The sequence below is a fragment of the Macaca thibetana genome, chromosome X (genome assembly GCF_024542745.1).
Source record: "Macaca thibetana thibetana isolate TM-01 chromosome X, ASM2454274v1, whole genome shotgun sequence".
In the NCBI taxonomy this organism is placed as follows: domain Eukaryota; kingdom Metazoa; phylum Chordata; class Mammalia; order Primates; family Cercopithecidae; genus Macaca; species Macaca thibetana.
The window spans coordinates 111,838,429-111,858,672 of NC_065598.1; the positions used below are offsets into that span (position 1 = coordinate 111,838,429).

A 20,244-nucleotide genomic window follows, 5' to 3' on the forward strand; every position below is an offset into this window, starting at 1 on the left:
TCACACCAGTCAGAATGGCTATTAGTACAAAGTCAAAAAATAACTGTCTCTGGCAAGGTTGTGGAGGAAAAGGAATGCTTATATAATGTTGGTGGGATTGTACATTCGAACAGCCATTGTGGGAGACAGGGTGGTGATTCCCCAAAGACCTAAAGAGAAAACTACCATTTGATCCAACAATCCTATTACTGTGTATATACCCAACGAAATATAAATCATTCTTTTATAAAGACATATGGATTTGTATGTTCATTGCAGCACTATTCATAATAGCAAAGACATGGAACCAACCTAATTGCCCATCAATGATAGACTGGATAAAGAAAATGTAGTACATATACACCGTGGAATACTATGCAGCCATAAAAAGGAACAAAACCATGTCATTTGCAGGGACGTGGATTGATCTGGAGGCCATTATCCTTAGCAAACTTACAGAGGAACAGAAAACCAAATACTGCATGTTCTTACTTGTAAGTGGGAGTTAAACTGTGAGAACACATGGACACATAGAGGTGAAAAATACACATTGGGAGGGAGGAAGGAGTGAATCAGAAAAAATAACTAACAGGTACCAGGATTAATACCTGCATAAAGAAATAATTTATACTCCAATGACAGAAGTTTACCTATGTAACAAACCTGCATTTGTACCCTTGAACTTAAAATAAAAGTTAAAAAAAAAGACATTTCTCCAAAGCAGATCCACAATGGCCAATATACACATGAAAAAATACTCATCATTAGTCATCAATGCAAATCAAGCCCATGATGGGACACCACTTCACACCCACTAGGCTTGTCTGTCAAAAAAACCAGACAATAACAAATGTTGGCAAGGATGTGGATAAATTGAAACCCCATACTTTTTATTTTATTTTATTATTATACTTTAAGCTATGGGAAACATGTGCAGAACATGCAGGTTTGTTACATAGGAATACATGTGCCATGCTGGTTTGCTGTACCTATCAACCCATCATCTACATTAGGTATTTCTCCTAATGCTATCCCTCCCCTGGCCCCTCACCCCTGAACAGGCCCTGGTGTGTGATGTTTCCCTCCCTGTGTACATGTGTTCTCATTGTTCAACTCCCACTTATGAATGAGAACATGCAGTGTTCGGTTTTCTGTTCCTGTGTTAGTTTGCTGAGAACGATGGTTTCTAGCTTCATCCGTGCCCCTGCAAAAGACATGAACTCATCCTTTTTATGGCTGCATAGTATTCCATGGTGTATATTTGCCACATTTTCTTTATCCATGCTATCATTGATAGGCATTTGGGTTGGTTTCAAGTCTTTACTATTGTGAACGGTGCTGCAATAAACATATGTGTGCATGTGTCTTTATAGTAGAATGATTTATAATCCTTTGGGTATATACCCAATAATGGGATTGCTGGGTCAAACAGTATTTCTGGTTGTAGATCCTTGAGGAATCGCCACACTGTCTTCCACAATGGTTGAACTAATTTACACTCCCACCAACAGTGAAAAAGCGTTTCTATTTCTCCTTCCTATTTCTCCACATCCTCTCCAGCATCTGTTGTTTCCTGACTTTTTAATGATGGCCATTCTAACTGGCATGAGATGGTATCTCACTGTGGTTTTGATTTGCTATTCTCTAATGACCAGTGATGATGAGCTTCTTTTCATATGTTGTTGTTGGCTGCATAAACGTCTTCTTTTGAGAAGTGTCTGTTCATATCCTTTGCCCACTTTTTGATGGCGTTGTTTGTTAATTTCTTGTAAATTTGTTTAAATACCTTGTAGATTCTGGATATTAATTATTTGTCAGATGGATAGATTGCAAAAATTTTCTCCCATTCTGTAGGTTGCCCGTTCACTCTGATGATAGACTTACAATTTAAATTATCTTGGGTATATACCTAGGAGAGAAATTGCTGGTAACATGGTAACTTTGTTTAAAACTTGAAGAACTGCCAGACTCTTTTTCAAAGTGTCGACACCTTTTTACATTTCTTGTGTAAATGTAAATTTAAACGTAAATTTGAATTAATTGTAAATTTATTGTTTAAATGTAAAAAGGTGTAGACACTTTGAAAAAGAGTCTGGCAGTTCCTCAAATTTTAAACAGAGTTACCATGTGACTCAGCAATGTCTCTCCTAGGTATATACCCAAGATAATTGAAAACATAAGTCTACACAAAAAATTGTACACAAATATCCATAGCAGCATTATTCATAATAGCCAAGGTAGAACCAAGCCAAATGTCATCAGCTGATAAATGTATAAGTAAAATACGATATATCTATACCATTAAATATTCAGCCCTAAAAAGGAATGAAGTACTGATTTGTGCTAAAACATAGATGAACCTTTAAAACATTATGCCTTGTGAAAGAAGCCAAAGATAAAAAGCCAAATGTTGTACAATTACTTTTTTCATAGTCTTAAATTTTTATTGTAGATTTCAATCCCCAATTATTTATACATAGTATACATAGTTTGTACTATATAGATATACAATTTTTTGCATTTTGACTTTCTATCTTGAGACCTTGCTCAACTCATTTATTAGTTCTAATAAGGTTTTTTTTTTAACATTCCCATAGGATTTTCTATACAATCATGTCATCGTTGAAAAATATGGTTTTAATTATTATTTTCTTACATCTACCTTTTACTTCTTTTTAAATTATACTTTAAGTTCTAGGGTACATGTGCACAATGTGCAGGTTTGTTACATATGTATACATGTGCCATGTTGGTGTGCTGCACCCATTAACTAGTCATTTACATTAGGTATATCTCTTGATGCTATTCCTCCTCCCTCCCCCTACCCCACAACAGGCCCTGGTGTGTGATGTTCCCCTTCCAATTACTTTTTTATGGCATTTCCAGAACAGGCAAATTTAACAGAGACAGAAAGTGGATTTGTGGTTACCAGGGCTAAAAAAAGGAAGATTGAGTAGTGACTGTTACTGGGTATACGGTTACTTTTTGGGGTGGTAAAAACATTCTGAGATTTGAAAGTGGTCATGGTTATGAACATGCTAAAAACCACTAAATTGTACACTTTAAAATGATGAATTGTATAGTATGTAAATAATATCATAATTTATAGAAGGATTAGACAGGAGTAAATGGGGAATATGTACATGTTCAGTAAGTTTGATCATTCTGGGACTGACATAGCAAAGAACTATAGCAATTCCAAGATAGGAGGTTATAGTCAGCTACAAAAATGTAAAAATAAAGGAATCAGTGGAGAAACAGAAATTGGAAAAAAAAAGTTGTATAAAATCAGAGAATTTACATCTAACTGCACACCCACTAATCAAAATAGAGAATACTAGGGTTTTGAAAATTCGGATTGGCTGAAGTTTTGTTTACTCTGAAGTTCAGAGTGATCTAAACTTTCCAAAGTTCAGAGCCAGGCCTTTTAATGAAATGTCCTTGCCCCTTCATATTGGTAGTATCTATTAATAAAGGCTCACAGGAGATTGATATATTAATAAGACACAATATTCATGAAGCTTCCCTCGGATAAATTATATTACAAAATGCAATGTATTTTCTATAACACAAGTGATTCTGTGATCAGAAAACGGCTTATGTGTTTCAGTAAAGTGGTGCTCCAAGGGACAAGTGGAATGGGTAAGACTGCAGTAACTGGGTGGTATTTAGCACTTTGTTGTCTTCTGACTCGGCTCATACTTGGAGCAGCACTATTTAAAGGAATCAATTCCCCTGCCAAGGTAATTTGAAAAACATATTAGATAGTGATATACCAGCTTTCCAATTTCATTGTAGTTCATTGTCAAGCATTATCAAAAGCATTTTTCTTTCTATAATGGAAGGATTCAAATATATGAAAAACTTTCTAAGCAGTCACCTTAAGCTGTAAGTAAATATATAGGATCTTTGTGGGTTTTTTTGGTTTTTTTTTTGGGGGGGGGGTTGTTGTTGTTGTTGTTGTTGTTTTGAGACAGAGTTTCACTCTTGTTGCCCAGGCTGGAGTGCAATGGCGCGATCTCGGCTCACTGCAACATCTGCCTCTCAGGTTCAAGCAATTCTCCAGCCTCAGCCTCCCAAGTTGCTGGGATTACAGGCATGCGCCACCTCGCCAGGCTAATTTTGCATTTTTAGTAGTGACAGGGTTTCTCCATGTTGGTCAGGCTGGTCTCAAACTCTCGACCTCAGGTGATCTGCCTGCCTTGGCCTCCCCAAGTGCTGGGATTACAGGCATGAGCCACCGCGCCCAGCCCGGATCTGTCTTGCTAAATACAAAACAAACAAAATAATAACTACTACTAGAGTTGTACAATTACTCAAAAATTGGACCCTTTTAGCTGATACAGCATTCTGAGGCTTGAGAGTATATTATAAAATTTCCTCTCCTACCATATAAAGAAGCATTTTGAATGGAATCATATATTGCAATGTTTGGTTTGGAAAATCTAGATCCTTGTTCTATAGAGTAATAGTATCAGGAATCCCCTAGTTGGAGAGAGAGAGAGAAATGTGTGTGTGTGCGTGAGTGTGTGTGTGTATACACACTATGTATTTATTCTCTTAAATATTGCCAAAATGTACACAGAACATTTTCTCTCAGGGAAATGGCCTCTTTTGAAAAAAATTCTGTTATATTTTCTCACTTAATTGTCTACTTTTATAAACTTTCAGGGACAATAATGGTGATTTAAGAGAACAAGATGAAATTTTCTCCGTGAATAGTTGCACAATACCCAGAAAAAAAAAGTCTATGTGTTTTTAACTAGTCAGTGGAAATTTCCATAAGGTGGAGGACAGGAATAACTGGAGATCTTATCTTTGTATTCTCAGTACAATATCCAGCACATTCAATTAATGTTAAGTTGTAATGAGACATGCTGTTACATCACAAAAATACTGTGAATATCACAAATCCAGTGAAAACTTCCTAAAATGTTTTAGTTGCACATTTTTTAACCCCTTGGTTTCCTTTTGATGTTAATATTGAAAGCGTCCATTAAAGGCCATTTACCCAGGCAATTAATTTTTATTGGTCTCTGAATGACTTGTTTAAATCATCTCCTTGGTTGTATTATAAAACATATGGATCAAGGAAATCATCCACATTAAGGCAAAGCTGGTCTCAAAGGCAATCTGCTCATCTGGAACCATGTGTTATCTAGTACAGAAGCAGTGCACTTGTATGTATGCTATCAAACTTTCTTAATGGTAGCTGCAATAACAGTAACAAGTGTCCACTATTCACTTCAATATGCTTTTCTGGGATTTGGATATCTACTAGAAAATATTTTCCTTCGTCTTGAAAGCTGAATATATACTAACCACTGCAGGGTTTAAAATCATTTCCCGCCTCACCTCAATGCAGTAATTTACTGAGAGAAGACATTCAGTCTCCTCAGAAACGTATAAGGATATTTTTAGGAAGGCATTCAATTTAGATCCCAAGTTATCACTGCTGATGTATTATTTATTCACAACCTAAACCTAGGAAATGCTAATTAATACATCAAAGTGTTTTTTAAATGGATCATTTGAGAGTTGTGAGAACACAAATAAGAAATTATGCTAACTTTGCTATATCATCAGACTCTATGAAATTCCAGTACTTTATTTAAATAATCTCAACTTGCTAATAATTTTACTTGTGTACAATTATATATCATGATTTAAAAAATAACATTAATTTTTGGTTAATTTTTTTGATGGGTGTTATGTTTACAGCTCTTTTCCCTTATGTGGTCCTACTCATCTTGTTAGTATGACGTACAACTCTGGAGGGTGCTTCAATAGGCATTTCATACTATATTGGAGCACGGTCAAACTTTACAGAACTTAGGGAAGCTGAGGTGAGTCTCATTTCGGATTTCCAACTATCTGAGGAGGTAAATCTTAAAAGCAAATGCCAAAAATCTTTGGTTCCATATGAATATCATAATGTAGTAGCTTGCAAAAGACATACAGCTAAATTTATTAGTTTCTATCCACTAGGATGTCTGATTTAGCTAATATTTAACATGCCATTAATTCTCTTTTGTTGATGGTGAGATAATTTTCAGAAATAGGATTTTAAAAGTCATTTTTATTCATTTAAACAGATTCTATTTGACCAACAAAATTTTGGGTTTATTAATCTGAAAAATAATATTGCATTCATAAATATCTGCAAGTTGATGACTAGGACTATGTGTTTTATTGGATAAACTCATAGTAGCTTTAGAGACTACTGTTGAAAGTTTAATAGTCTAACATACATTTTAATTTTCTTCAAAATTTAATATCCCCAAAATATTGTCAAGTTTTGCCTAGTGAATTGTGAAGTTAAAACATAAATATGACATGGATTAAGCATTCCATAACCAAAATTGTTACTTATACCAAAAGTCTAACATATGCTATGAATAAGAATTAGGTAACACTCTTTTAACTTTACCTTTAGATAATGGCTGAGTGTATCACTGGTATGTAAAATCATTTACAATTTTACTGCAGAGAGTATTAACAGTAAGTGTACTACAGATAGTATGCTTCTATCAGTATGGCCTAGAATGCTTTCACTTTTTTATTAGTCACATCACATTCTTAGCACACATTAAGTTCTGTTCAAGTAAAAACCTATAATCTTACGTTGAAATCAAGAGACACTATGTTAATAGTATCTGCCATACTAGTAGTACTATTCAAAATGGATATTAGTTTTAGTTTGCTATAGTATTCTTCATGGAACTCATGCCAATTTCCAGCCATTGCTGTTTTCTTTTCTAAATACTTACAAGAGGATATGTAATTATTTCTTGTAAATTTTTTGGTAAGCAGTGCCAAGTGTATGAGATATTAGTTGTGGAAATCTGTCATTTGTTTACAATTACCTTTCTGAAAATTGAAATGTCAATCATTGGTCTTTGGTTACATTTTCGTGCTCAATAATTTTCACTCAATGATTAATCACATAGCTTTAAATCATTTTAGATATATGGAATTTTATGATTATAGTCTTGGAGCTTAATATACTTTGATGTGTCCACAGGCCATCTTAATTTGTTTCTTCATTTATCTTGGGCCTTACTCTTTTTATCCCTGTTGGTTAATCTCTTCCCCATTTGAAGACCATTTTGGATGGTGAGTAAGAAATAAAACGAAAGTTGGGATTCATCACCTTCTCTGTGTTAGGTTACTGAAGAAGATAAAATACGCTAATGCACTTGGAAATAGTAAACTTTTTAATAAATATGAGCTAATATACGATTATTTCAATTATTTCTGTTACATTATACTACCTTGTTATAGTTGCAACATTTTCCCTAAGAAGTAGATTCACCATTTTCTTTAAAACTCACGATTTGAGCATAGTTGAAAAGCACTTTTGATATTCTTTGGGTGGATTTTAAAAGCCCAAGATATCCGGGTTTTGTACTTCCTGGAAACCACTCTGAAAAATTTATATGATGCTTTTTTATAGGCCTGTGTTTCAGTATCTCTAATACCTTAAAAAAAATTAGAGTGAAACCTAAAGCTCCTTGTGAAAGATACAATTTAATATTCTCACCCTCTGCTCTCCAACACAACACAACCCAACTCCTTTTTTGGGTTTGTTGGCAATAAGAATTGTTTTTCTTAGATTTTTTTTTTATTCCTCACAATCTATATTCTAAACAGAGAATTATAATCAGGTGTCTTTCCTTTTCTTTGAATATCTGAAATCCATTGAGATCTCCAGGAGAGTAGAGAACCATACAAATTTATAGATAGAGAGGTCTTCAGGAATGCAGAAATTACTTTTCTAACTACCTCATTACAGTGATGAAACTAAAACCAAGATAGATTCAAATTGAGCTAAAAGTGTACAGCCAATTATTGCAATTTGAATTAGGATTTCCTAATCTCTAATGTAATAATATTATATATGGATATGAGATTCATAGATATGGAGATTAAAATTAAGTTTGGAATTTCTTTTCACTTTTGTTTGCAACCTAGGTACACATCATGGTATGTAGTAGCATTCTTACACAACACAGAACTGCCACACTCACTTCCAGCTCCCCTGTCACACAGGCACACATAATGTATCAAGCAAAAGAAGCTCAGAGACCAACCTGACCATGCTGCTTATCTCTTAATATGGACAAGAGCCTAAGAAAAAACAGGGCATTTTATTTCTAATATGATTTTTTTAAATATAAATAAAATAGCCTTGATCTATCCCAAAACAGTTTCCTATGGAACTTGAAAACTGATTGTAAATTTTATTCGAAAAAGAAAAAGGCCAAAACCCCAAGGTGTATCTGATGTGAAAAGGACTTGTCCTACCAGATATGAAACAATATTTATAAAACTGTACTAATTAAAATAGTGAAGTGTTAGCATAGGTATAGACATATAGGCCAGCAGAACAGGATCGTAATCTCAGAAATAGATTAAAAAACAAATGGAACTTGGTATGAGGCAGAGATGGCAATGCAGATCAATAGGAAAAGGGATAATCATTCAATTGATAGAATTGATATCTAATTGATTTAATCGATAATATCAATTATCCTTGAACAATTGATATCCCATTTAGGAAACAACATCAGTTGGAAATTTCACATATCATTCACATATCACATATATTGATATGCACAATGTCAATATTAGGTGAATTGAAAATTTAACAATATAGGCAAAACTTTCATTTCTTTAGAAGAAAATATAGAATAGTAACTTTATAACCTTGGGCTAAGCAGTTTTTAAAAGTAACAGAGGTCAAGGGCAAAACATATAATCAAAGATGGATACCTTCATTTTCAGTAAACCCCCAACAACTGTGGTTAATCAAAGGACACAATGTTAAAAGGTAGAAAATGTAAGCCACAAATTGGGAGGAAAAAAATAAACATATATAATAGACAAAGAATTAGAATCCAAATGAACTCAATACTTATTAGAAACCAAGTAACACAGGCCAAATCAAAAACTGGCAAAAGACATGAACAGGAATTTCACAGAAAAAAAAAATCTTATGGAAAATGAAGTGTTGGCAAGTATGTGGTGGAATGGGAACCCTCACACCCAGCTAGTGGGAGTGCAAAATGGTATATCCACTTTAAAGAACAATTTGGCAAGATTTAGTAAAAGGGGGGAATATGTATACTTTTAAACATCACAGTTCCACACCTACATATGGGGAATATAAAAGAATGTTTACAGCTCTATAACAGCAACATGGTGAATGACCTAAATGTCCATCAACAGGAGAAAGGATAAATCGTGACATATGCAGTTTGGCAATAAAGAATGATTAAAAGAACTAGGTGTATTTAATATAAACAAATGAATTTGCTTACATTCTTTCATTTTAGAATCATAAAATGGACATTTTATATAGTTCAATTTTCTGATGGATAAATCTCACAATACCAAATAGAAAAGTGCACGTTGTATATGTTTACACGTATTAAGATAACTTTTCTATAAATTCCAAAACATTCAAACCTAAGTATAATAAAAAACAAAGAAATGATCAACACAAAAGTCAGGATAGCAATTACCACTGGAGGGTGGTAGGGTGATGTAATCAGGAAAGGACAGTAATATTTTGTTTCTTAAGCTGAGTAGTGGGCATTTGGGTGTTCATTTCACTGTTATTTATAATATATTAATTTGCATATGTGAGATACTTATGCAAATAAGATATTGTGTATATGTTTTAAAATATTAAATTATTTTCTCTTATAGATTTGGGTAGATATTTTACTCCCTTTCAGTGGCTTGGGGTGACTTAGTTGCTCTATTATATGACAATAAGTTCAAAAACAACTGCTTCTTTGATGCCATTGTAGTTTTTTTGACAAACTGTCTCACTAGTGTGCTTGCTGGATTTGCTATTTTTTCTATATTGGGCCAAATGGCTCATATATCTGGAAAGGAATTTTCTCAAGTTGGAAAATCAGGTATATAATACCATATATGATCAACTCTGATTAATTCAATGTATCTCACTTATGAAACTCTAATATAGTTTATAGAAATTTACTTAAAACAGTCATAATTTAGAGTATTGTGTTTTCTTTCTCACTTTCTTTTTGTACTAGGGTTCTCCAGAGGGACAGAAGTAATAGGATATGTGTGTATATATATGTATAAATATATATGTATGAATATATAGATATGTATAAATATATATATAAAGGGGAGTTTACTAAATGTTAATTTACATGATCACAAGGTCTCACAATAAGCTGTCTGCAAGCTTGAGGAGCAAGGAGAGTCAGTCTGAGTCTCAAAACTGAAAAACTTGGAGTCCAATGTTCGAGGGCAGAAAGCATCCAGCATGGGGGAAAGATGTAGGCTGGGAGGCTAGGCCAGTCTCGCCTTTTCACGTTTTTCTGTCTGCTTTACATTCTGTGGCAGCTGTTTAGATTGTGCCTACCAGATTAAGGGTAGGTCTGTCTTCCCCAGCCCACTGACTCAAATGTTAATCTCCTTTGTCAACACCCTCACAGACACACCTAGTATCAATACTTTGCATCCTTCAATCCAGTCAAGTTGACACTCAGTATCACCCATCACAGTCTTATATAATTTGGTTGCTTTAATAACATAATAATTCTTAGATTATCCGTGTAAACAGGAGTATATTAGGAAAACATTACTTAAGAAAATAGAATGTTTTCCCAGATTTTGTTTGAACCACTTACTGTACAACTACTAGGTTCAGACATCATGTTAAGCACTTCCCATACATTTATGAATACATATAAAATGTATATAAACATGGACAGAATAACATATGTAATCCATGGTAACAATTGCCTCTAGAGAAAAATGTGAATTGTATCAGGAAGAGAAAGACAATATACAAATTCCTTACGTAAAATTACAGTATTGAGACTGAATATTTAAAATACATGAACATTGTAAAGGTAAGAGAGTCAAGTGACTTTGAGTGTCCAGCTTTAAAGAAAACTTAGTGAACTCCCTAACTTTAACAAACAAAACAACCAAATCCAATGTTTTTATAAAGTGAAATAGTTGGTAAAGAATTTACGTCATAGATTGTGTTGCCAAATAAGATGAGATTTTTCTAATACCTTATTTTTTAAATGTTTAAATATTGGTAACTAATTTAAAATATCATACATTTTTGTATGTTTTGATTTGGCATTCATTGCCTATCCAGAAGCTCTAGTGCAACTACCAGGCAGTCCATTTTAGATCATATTATTTTTTGCAAGCTTTTAAATTTGGGTCTCGATTCTCAGTTTGCTTCCATTGGTAAGTAATATTTCCAGCGTTAACATATTACTCATATATTTCATTTGTGTTTTCTCTAATTGACAACATGCTTTTATTACCCATATTGCCCCCTAGCTGTTAATTTCAGAATGACCTTTCTGAAAGCTGTTTTAACTTAAATTTAAATACAGAAAAATACTTGATACTCAAAAGGAATACACATTAATATTTTATCATACTTCTTTCAGCTATTTTAAAAATAAACTGTTGCAGGTGAATTTGAAGTCCCCTGTCTTTCTCTCCCTGATACAATTCATATTTTTCTCTAGAGACAATTGTTACCATGGATTGTGTATGTTATTCTGTCCATGTTTATATACATTTTATATGTATTCAAAAATAACATATACATTTTTAAATTTTCACATAAATGTGAAGTTTCATAGCATACATATTACTCTGAAAGTTTTTTTGCATTAATTATGAATTCAGTTGATACATAGGTATATAGATCTAATTAAATCACAATCTCTTTGTTACCATAATATTGGGCATTTGAATAATTTAATTAAAAAAATTACACACACTGCTGCAATGATCATACTTGCACATAGTTCTATGCACATATAGGGATTTACCTAGGTTATATGACTAGGGAAATTCTGAAAAAAATTTTCATCCTACCACTCTCTCATATAAAACAGTTTCATAGTTTACTCTGTTTATAGGATAAAATCCAGAGTTTTCTTGTTGATTTTTAAAGTTCTCGAAAATCTCAAACATCTTTTCTGATATTTTCATTCACACATCTTTCTACTCTTGGCCAGTTACCTATTTCATGGACACATTGATTTCTAAACCTAGAATCCTTTCTGCCGTTTTCACACCACTGATTCAAATATTTACCTTATTTAAAAGTCCTATTAGAATTCTTCCTTTTAGATGATTTCAGCTCACAGAGGACTGTCACCTTACAATTGCTATCAATGAAAAATCATATAAAACAGACTGAAAACAACAAATAGAACTGCATTCGGTTTCCAGCAGAACCAAGTGATGACTGCCAAAAGAAATGACCCTATGGGTTTTTAAAAGCAAGAAGCAGGGCTCAGAGTCTCTACTCAACATCTATTTGTAAATTTGATTAATAGACGTGGAATTCTGTGACTAACAGCATTGGCAAATAAGTTGATATATAACATGTCATTTATCCCCCTCTGAAGAAATGATCATAACAACAATTCAAGATTTATTTCCCAAAGTGATGAAGAAAATGATGGTTTCCGTAATTCTGGGCTGCTGCTTGGTTTTGTTTCTCCTTAGTCTTGTTGGTGTGACTCAGGTATACTACAGCATTTTTTTCATAGACAAATTATTAGTTGGAACATACTTTATAAACTAATGAAAGGAACGAAGTCTTAAGAGGTTGCTTAGTGACAAGTCCAGGTCTGACTTGGATCAAGGTTTTCTGAGTTTTAATCCATTTTTCTCCATTATTACTTTCCATAAATCTATTTTGCAGATGAGGAGGCCGAATAATGGACAGTTACCTCAGTTGCAATAAGATTGCAGACTTTAAACACTACAGATACAGATACTACATTTCTTGGCAACCACGACAGAACACACAGACATTGCATACCATTCTGATAATCAACTATTCAAAGTGCTTGTTTTTTTTTTCCAGTGACTCCGTATAGATTGAAAGATTTTTGAGATATTTAAAGCCACATTTGGGTTTACATCTGAAACATTCCTTTACACATTTTAGCAGAAGTGAAACTAAGGAGCATATGTCAAGATTAAATTAATAGATTCAATTGGAATACCTCAGCAATCATAAAAACAATTAAAATATACTTAGAAGTAATCAATATTTTTTTGGTAGGCTGGAATTTACTGGATTCATCTGATTGACCACTTCTGTGCTGGATGGGGCATTTTAATTGTAGCTATACTGGAACTAGCTGGAATCATCTGGATTTATGGTAAATAGTAACTATAAAATTATTTTCAAGTTTTATTAAAATAGTTTAGTTTGACTCATTTTCATTATGTTGACCTAATTATACTACTAATCTTTATACCATTATAATAGTAAAGTACAATATACTGGACAAAATATGAAGAAAATGTAGTTACAGGTGTATGCTTCATTGTTGTACTACAGAAAAATGTTTAGACGCAGAAAGATAATTGATGCCACAATGGTTATTGGAAGAAAATATAAGCAAACATTCAATGTACTCTTTGCCTTGTTTAGGAGGGAACAGATTCATTGAGGATATAGAAATGATGATTGGAGCAAAGAGGTGGATATTTTGGCTATGGTGGAGAGCTTGCTGGTTTGTCATTACTCCTATCCTTTTGATTATAAGTAATAATATACCATGACATTGGTATCAATAATATATACATTCTAAGATAAACTTAGTAATTCACATTGAAGACAAAAGGCAAAGTAATTTTATAAGTGAATGATTTTCAAGTTTTGCAGTATTTATGGATGGTGCTTCTAAGTTGCTTCAATTAAAATGCCTTTGCAGTATTATTTTGAGACCATCAATTTAAACATTTACCATTTGAGAACATAAACAGGTTCATACAGACTTAAAAGTTATCAATAATTTAAAATTTATCAATAGAATAAATGAAAATAAATCATGAATTTTCTCATTCCCTAGAGAATAATGTTCCTAACCATTCTGCCAGGCACGGAAAACACAGAGATACATAAGGCCCACATCCTGCCTTCAAGGAATTCACTTTCAATATACTAACTGCTGAAAAACACCAGTCATATTTTAATTCACATTTTATCTCTTAACGAGGCAGGTATTTGGCATCTGAAAATAAAGAAACTGACCTGTGTCAATAGGGGCAATGGTTTATGTTAATAAATTCAACAATTAATACTATTTAGGAGCTGAGGTAAAGCAAAAGTTGTCTTACTTGAGAGACATAACATATAGACTTAAAATCTTCAAATAATATTTTAGGACAGTAGATGGCTGAGCACCAAAATAAACACTACACTGGATGGAGAATGATTATGAACTAGAAATAATGATGGTGGGGTGGAGCAGTGTCAAAGCTTCATAGATCTGTTTTGGTTTTCATTGCCTTCATGCTTCAAAGGTTTTCCTAGAAAAGGCTATTAATTAATTCTATCCACGATTTGCATCAAATCTAAAGTGTCATATTTGTTTGCAGAGAGGATTACATTTCTTTAACATTATGAGATCAATTTCAAAAAGTGAGCAGTTTAGAAGTAGACATGCTGAATTGAAATATTTGGATACTCCATATTTTTGCTAAATGACTTTGAATATGCTGCTAAATATTTTTATTTGACAATTCTCCATAATAAAATAAGCCCCCTTGTCAATTTAGAATGTCTAGCTGGACCTCTTAACAAGCTAATATTCAATGATTACATAGGTTTGACATCTGATTTTAATTGAAAATGCAAAAGTAGTACATATGAAATGATTTACATTGCCATCTATTGTGTATTGAACTCCATTATCCCTCAGTTATTCTCTTATAGTTAGGTACATTTATAATACTTATAAAATACATTTAAATTTCTGTAATTAAATTAATGGGATGAAGCCATTGAATTTTTGATATGGTTTGGCTCTGTCTCCACCCAAATCTCATCTTGAATTGTACTCCCATAATCCCCATGTGTTGTGGGAGGGACCCAGTAGGAGATAATTTGAATCATGGGGGTGGTTTCCCCCATACTGTTCTTGTGGTAGTGAATAAGGCTCATGAGATATGATGGTTTTATCCGGGGTTTCCGCTTTTGTATCTTCCTCATTTCCTCTTGCCACTGCCATGTAAGAAGTGCCTTTCACCTCCTGCCATGATTCTGAATTCTCCCCAGCCATGTGGAACTGTAAGTCCAATTAAACCTCATTTTCATCTCAGTCTCATGTATGTCTTTATCCTCAGCGTGAAAATGGACTAATACAGTAAATTGGTATCAGTAGAGTGGGGCGTTGCTGAAATGATACCTGAAAATGTGGAAAAGACTTTAGATCTGAGTATCAGGCAGAGGGCTCAGAAGAAGACAGGAAAATGTGGGAAAGTTTGAAACCTCCTAGAGAGATGTTGAATGGCTTTGAAAAAAAATGTTGAGAGTAATATAAACAACAGGGTGCAGGCTGAGGTGGTCTCAGATGTTGATGAGGAACTTGTTGGGAACTGGAGCAAAGATGGCTCTTGGTATGTTTTAGCAAAGAGACTGGCAGCATTTTGCCTCTGCCCTAGAAATGTTTGGAACTTTGAACTTGAGAGAGATGATTTAGGGTATCTGGTGGAAGAAAATTCTAAGCAGCAAAGCATTCAAAAGGCGATTTGGGTACTGTTAAAAGCATTCCATTTTAAAACAGAAACAGCATAAAAGTTAAGAAAATTTGAAACCTGACGATGCAGTAGAAAATAAAAACCCATTTCAAGCTGGCTGCAGAAATTTGCATAAGTAACAAAGAGCCAAATGTTAATCTGCAAGAAAATGGGGAAAATGTCTCCAGGGTATGTCATAAGTCTTCATGGCAGCCCCTCCCATCACAGACCCGGAAGCCTAAGGGAAAAACAAATGGTTTCATGGGCCGGGCCCAGGGTCCCCATGCTGTGTACGGCCTTGGGCCTTGGTGTCCTGTGTCCCAGTCGCTCCAGCCATTGCTAAAATGGGCCAAGGTACACCTCAGCCCATGGTTTCAGAGGGTGCAAGCCTCAATCCTTGGCAGCTTCCATATGGTGTTGAGCCTGTGGGTACGGAGAAGTCAAGAATTGAGGTTTCGGAACCCCCACCTAGATTTCAGAAGTACGGAAACTCCTGCAAGCCCAGGCAAAAGTTTGCTGCAAGGTTGGGGCCTTCATGAGAACCTCTGCTAGGGCAGTATGGTAGGGGAATATGGGGTTGGAGCCCCCATACAGAGTCCCTACTGGGGCACTACCTAATGGAGGTGTGAGAAGAGGGCCACAGTCCTCCAGACCCCAGAATGGTAGATCCACCGAAAACTTGCACCATGTGCCTGAAAAAGCCGCAGACACTCAATGCCAGCCTGTGGAAGCAGCCAGGAAGGGGGCTATACCCTACAAAGCCACAGGGTCAGAGCTGCCCAAGACTATGGGAACCTATCTCTCGCATCAGCATGACCTGGATGTGAGACATGGGGTCAAAGGAGATCATTTTAGAGCTTTAGAATTTGACTGCTCCGCTGGATTTGGGACTTGCATGGGCCCTGTAACCCCCTTGTTTTGGCCAATTTCTCCCATTTGGAATGGCTGTATTTGCCCAAAAACTGTACCTCCACTGTATCTAGGAAGTAACTAGCTTGCTTTTGATTTTACAGGCCCAGAGGCAGAAGGGACTTGCCTTGTCTCAGATGAGACTTTGGACTGTGGTCTTTTGGGTTAACGCTCAAATGAGTTAAGACTTTGGGGGACTGTTGGGGAGGCATGATTGGTTCTGAAATGTGAGGACGTGAGATTTGGAGGGGACTGGGGGGGAATGATATTGTTTGCCTTTTTGTCCCCACCAAAGTCTCATCTTGAATTGTACGCCTATAATTCCCACATGTTGTGGGAGGGACCCGGTAGGAGATCATTTGAATCAGGGATGCAGTTTCCCCCATACGGTTCTTGTGGTAGTGAATAAGTCTGCTAGATCTGATGGTTTTATCAGGGGTTTCTGCTTTTGTATGTTCCTCATTTTCTCTTGCTACTGCCATGTAAGAAGTGCCTTTCACATCCTGTCATGATTCTGAGGCCGCCCCAGTCATATGCAACTCTAAGTTCAATTAAACCTCTTTTCTTCCCAGTCTCGAGTATGTCTTTATCAGAAGCATGAAAATGGTTAATACAATTTTAAAATTAAACTGATAGATCTACTTAAAAATATTCTTACAATGTATTGTTTTCTCATTGATTTTAGTAAAACAAAGACAGCTAAATAGGGTGTGTAAATGCATGTGTGTTTTTGATGTGCTAAAAGGGGAGCTTTGTGCAGTGGGAGAGAATAGAAGCAGTTCCTAAGCAAGGAGAAAAGTGTGCCCATTAAAATGTACTTCACATTCTCATTGTATTAATCTATATACTGGTTAACTTATGGCATAAAATAAAATCACACTATTATAAATCAAAGAGAAACGCTCAATAACAGACTATTTTAGATATTGTTTTACTTTATATCTGATATATGGTCTAGTATTTTCTTGAAATATATGTTGAACAAGTATTTGGATTTATAAATATATGACAGTATTTTGGAAAAATTTATTCCATGTAAAAAAAGTTATTTATTTAGGTTCTTTTCATAGTTATCTTCTGGCTTGTTACTAGATTATCTCAACTGCTTGAATGTATTTTCATATTAATTATTTTTGATAAATCACATCTAAAGAACAGAATCAAATTGCTAATCATTAGTGCAATAAAGTTGAATCTTTAGCTTTGTCTTTGCATATTTCACTTTTACAGGCAATATTTGTCTGGTAACTAATGCAATTCCATAGACCTGATTATGGCACAATTCCATACCCTGACTGGGGAGTTGCTCTAGGCTGGTGTATAATAATTTTCTGCATTATTTGGATTCCAATTATAGCTATCATAAAAATAATTCAGGCTAAAGAAAACATCTTTCAAGTGAGCACATTAAATTTTTTTATATTTTATACAAATTACTTATGATTAAAGTGAAGATTACTCACACTATGTAATATGAGAACATATAAGATGCAATTAATTACTCCTACTTCTTCGCTACTTCTATACCTGACCACCATCTGTTACTAGTGTATAACATGGTATTATATTATGTATATATTTGCTGTGTTTCTCTATACTAGATTATAAGCTCCTTGTGGGAGAAGTCTGGTCTTACTTGTTGCTGTATAGATGGGCCTTGCTACAGTGCTTAGCATATGACAGCTATGACATCTATGCCTGTGCTGAGTTGTCCCTGAAGATGTCACAAAGCAAATGACCTGTTTGCTTTATATCCATAGTCACTACTTTTGAAACCGTATCTGGTTATAATATACATTTTAATAGTGTTTTTATACTGGAATAAGCCTGGTAAATATCTGGAACTCAATCTAGACCCTGAGTCACCTTTCTTCCATGGAGGTCTAAGGGGATAAAGTTTGTTATGATATCTCAGTAGGACAATGACCACGTAGGCTCAGGAGTCTTAGATTTAAATAAATTAGCAAGTCCATACAACAATGGATCCAATTCAGTGGTTTGATCCTGGAACTTTTTTCCTTTGTTCTTGAAACATATCCCCGGTACACACTGATTTAGATCCTTACCTCACACTCATCCTAAGGCCAGGATGGAAATGTCTGAGAATTCAGTGAAGGTACAGATTAGACACACTGTTACTCTAATGGGTTCACATACCTTGTTTTGAATTCATTTACATACTCAGTTATTTTGGTTTAGTAGTTAATATAGTTCTATTAACAACTAGTTACATTTGACTATACTTTTATCTTGGCAAACTGTGCATTATTAAGAATTTAGATGATTGCTTTTTACCTTTCTATGATTCTTATTTTTTGTTAGTAAAGAAAAAAATTTAAATGAAAGTACAGTTCAATATTTACTTGTTTACAGATCATGGCACTTAAATTCTAAGACAATAATTTTTTTTTTCATTTCAGTGCCTTGTAAGTTGCTGCAGACCAGCTTCTAACTGGATTCCATACCTGGAACAACATTGGGGGGAGAGATATAAAGGCATGATATATCCCCCAAAAAAGACTGACAGTCAAATATCTACTGTTAGTGGCAGCAGAAAACCAGAATGAGATCTCATTGACAAAATATATGATTGTATAATGTGATTTTTTTTTAAGAATAGAAGGAAACGTTTTTATTTGTATGTTAACCGAGTAGGGAAATGTACATACTATTTTCATGATAGTGTGATTTTTCTCACATTTAAACAGGAATGCAGTATAAAAATGTGAATTTCTTAATGCTTAGCCATGTGATTATATTTCTTTTCAGATTATCTATCTGAAAAGCACACACATACATACATAACTGTCTCTATATCATAATTATATTTGTGTAAAGATTATAATGCTTTTCTAATACATTGAAGGCTTTTTGGGGCTAATTGCTTTGAAATATTTACATTTTCCATTATACAAGTTTTAAAATATTATTTACTTGTATTTTCTTAATATAAAATATTTCTTTTCCACAAGTCTGTGGGGAATATAAATCAATACTTTTTTTAAAAAAGCATTAAAACTGAAGGCCTCACTTAATTAGAAATGTCATAAATATATGCAAAAATGGACTATGTATACTATAAGAGGACTGTAGTTTCATATTTTTATCCAAATATGTTTAAAAACTTCAAGCGTTTGTTACAGTTCATGTTTTCTGTGTGTGAAACTTATAGTTAATGTTCTTTATAAAGAGTGACATAAGAGAAAAGTAAGGATTCTATGGCCAGTAAGTAAGAAATCTAGAAAATGAAATATTGAGTACTTCCTTTCCCATATACAGTCTTACTTCCTTGGGTCATTTGGGACAAAACTAGCACCCATTTAATTTCTATTGTGTTTCACAAAATTAAGAGTTGTTCATTATACCCTCTGAAATACATGTTTAATTTCAAATAGCATATGGACCGAAATATTAATGAGAAAATGGCTTTAATCAAATCTAGCATTTTATGACTGTGATACCCAGATGCTAGAGTGATTTTTGTCTTATATGAGTAAGTTATTACTTACAGGTGACAACTTACTTATATACTATTAGAAGATAAACTTGTCAAACTTGTCAAGAATGAGAAAAGTGAAATTAGAAGTCCTATGTCCTAGTTTCCTTACAAAGGATAATTAAATATATTACTAAGAGCTTTACATATTTATTCTATATTGTTGACAACTGGTTTAAGCATCACAGCCTATGATGATAAACACTGCCTACATATATAAAGAATTTTTCATCAATTCTTAAGGTTCATAGGCTTCAGGGAACATATAAAACAGAAATTATATGGAATATTTT

The 20,244-nt window shown here is 34.1% G+C and overlaps 1 pseudogene; it reads left to right on the forward strand.

The window, feature by feature from the left end:
- LOC126945876 (sodium- and chloride-dependent neutral and basic amino acid transporter B(0+)-like) overlaps nucleotides 1–19,022 on the forward strand; it is an 84,599-nt pseudogene extending 65,577 nt beyond the window's left edge.
- The last annotated feature ends 1,222 nt before the right edge of the window (nucleotides 19,023–20,244 follow it).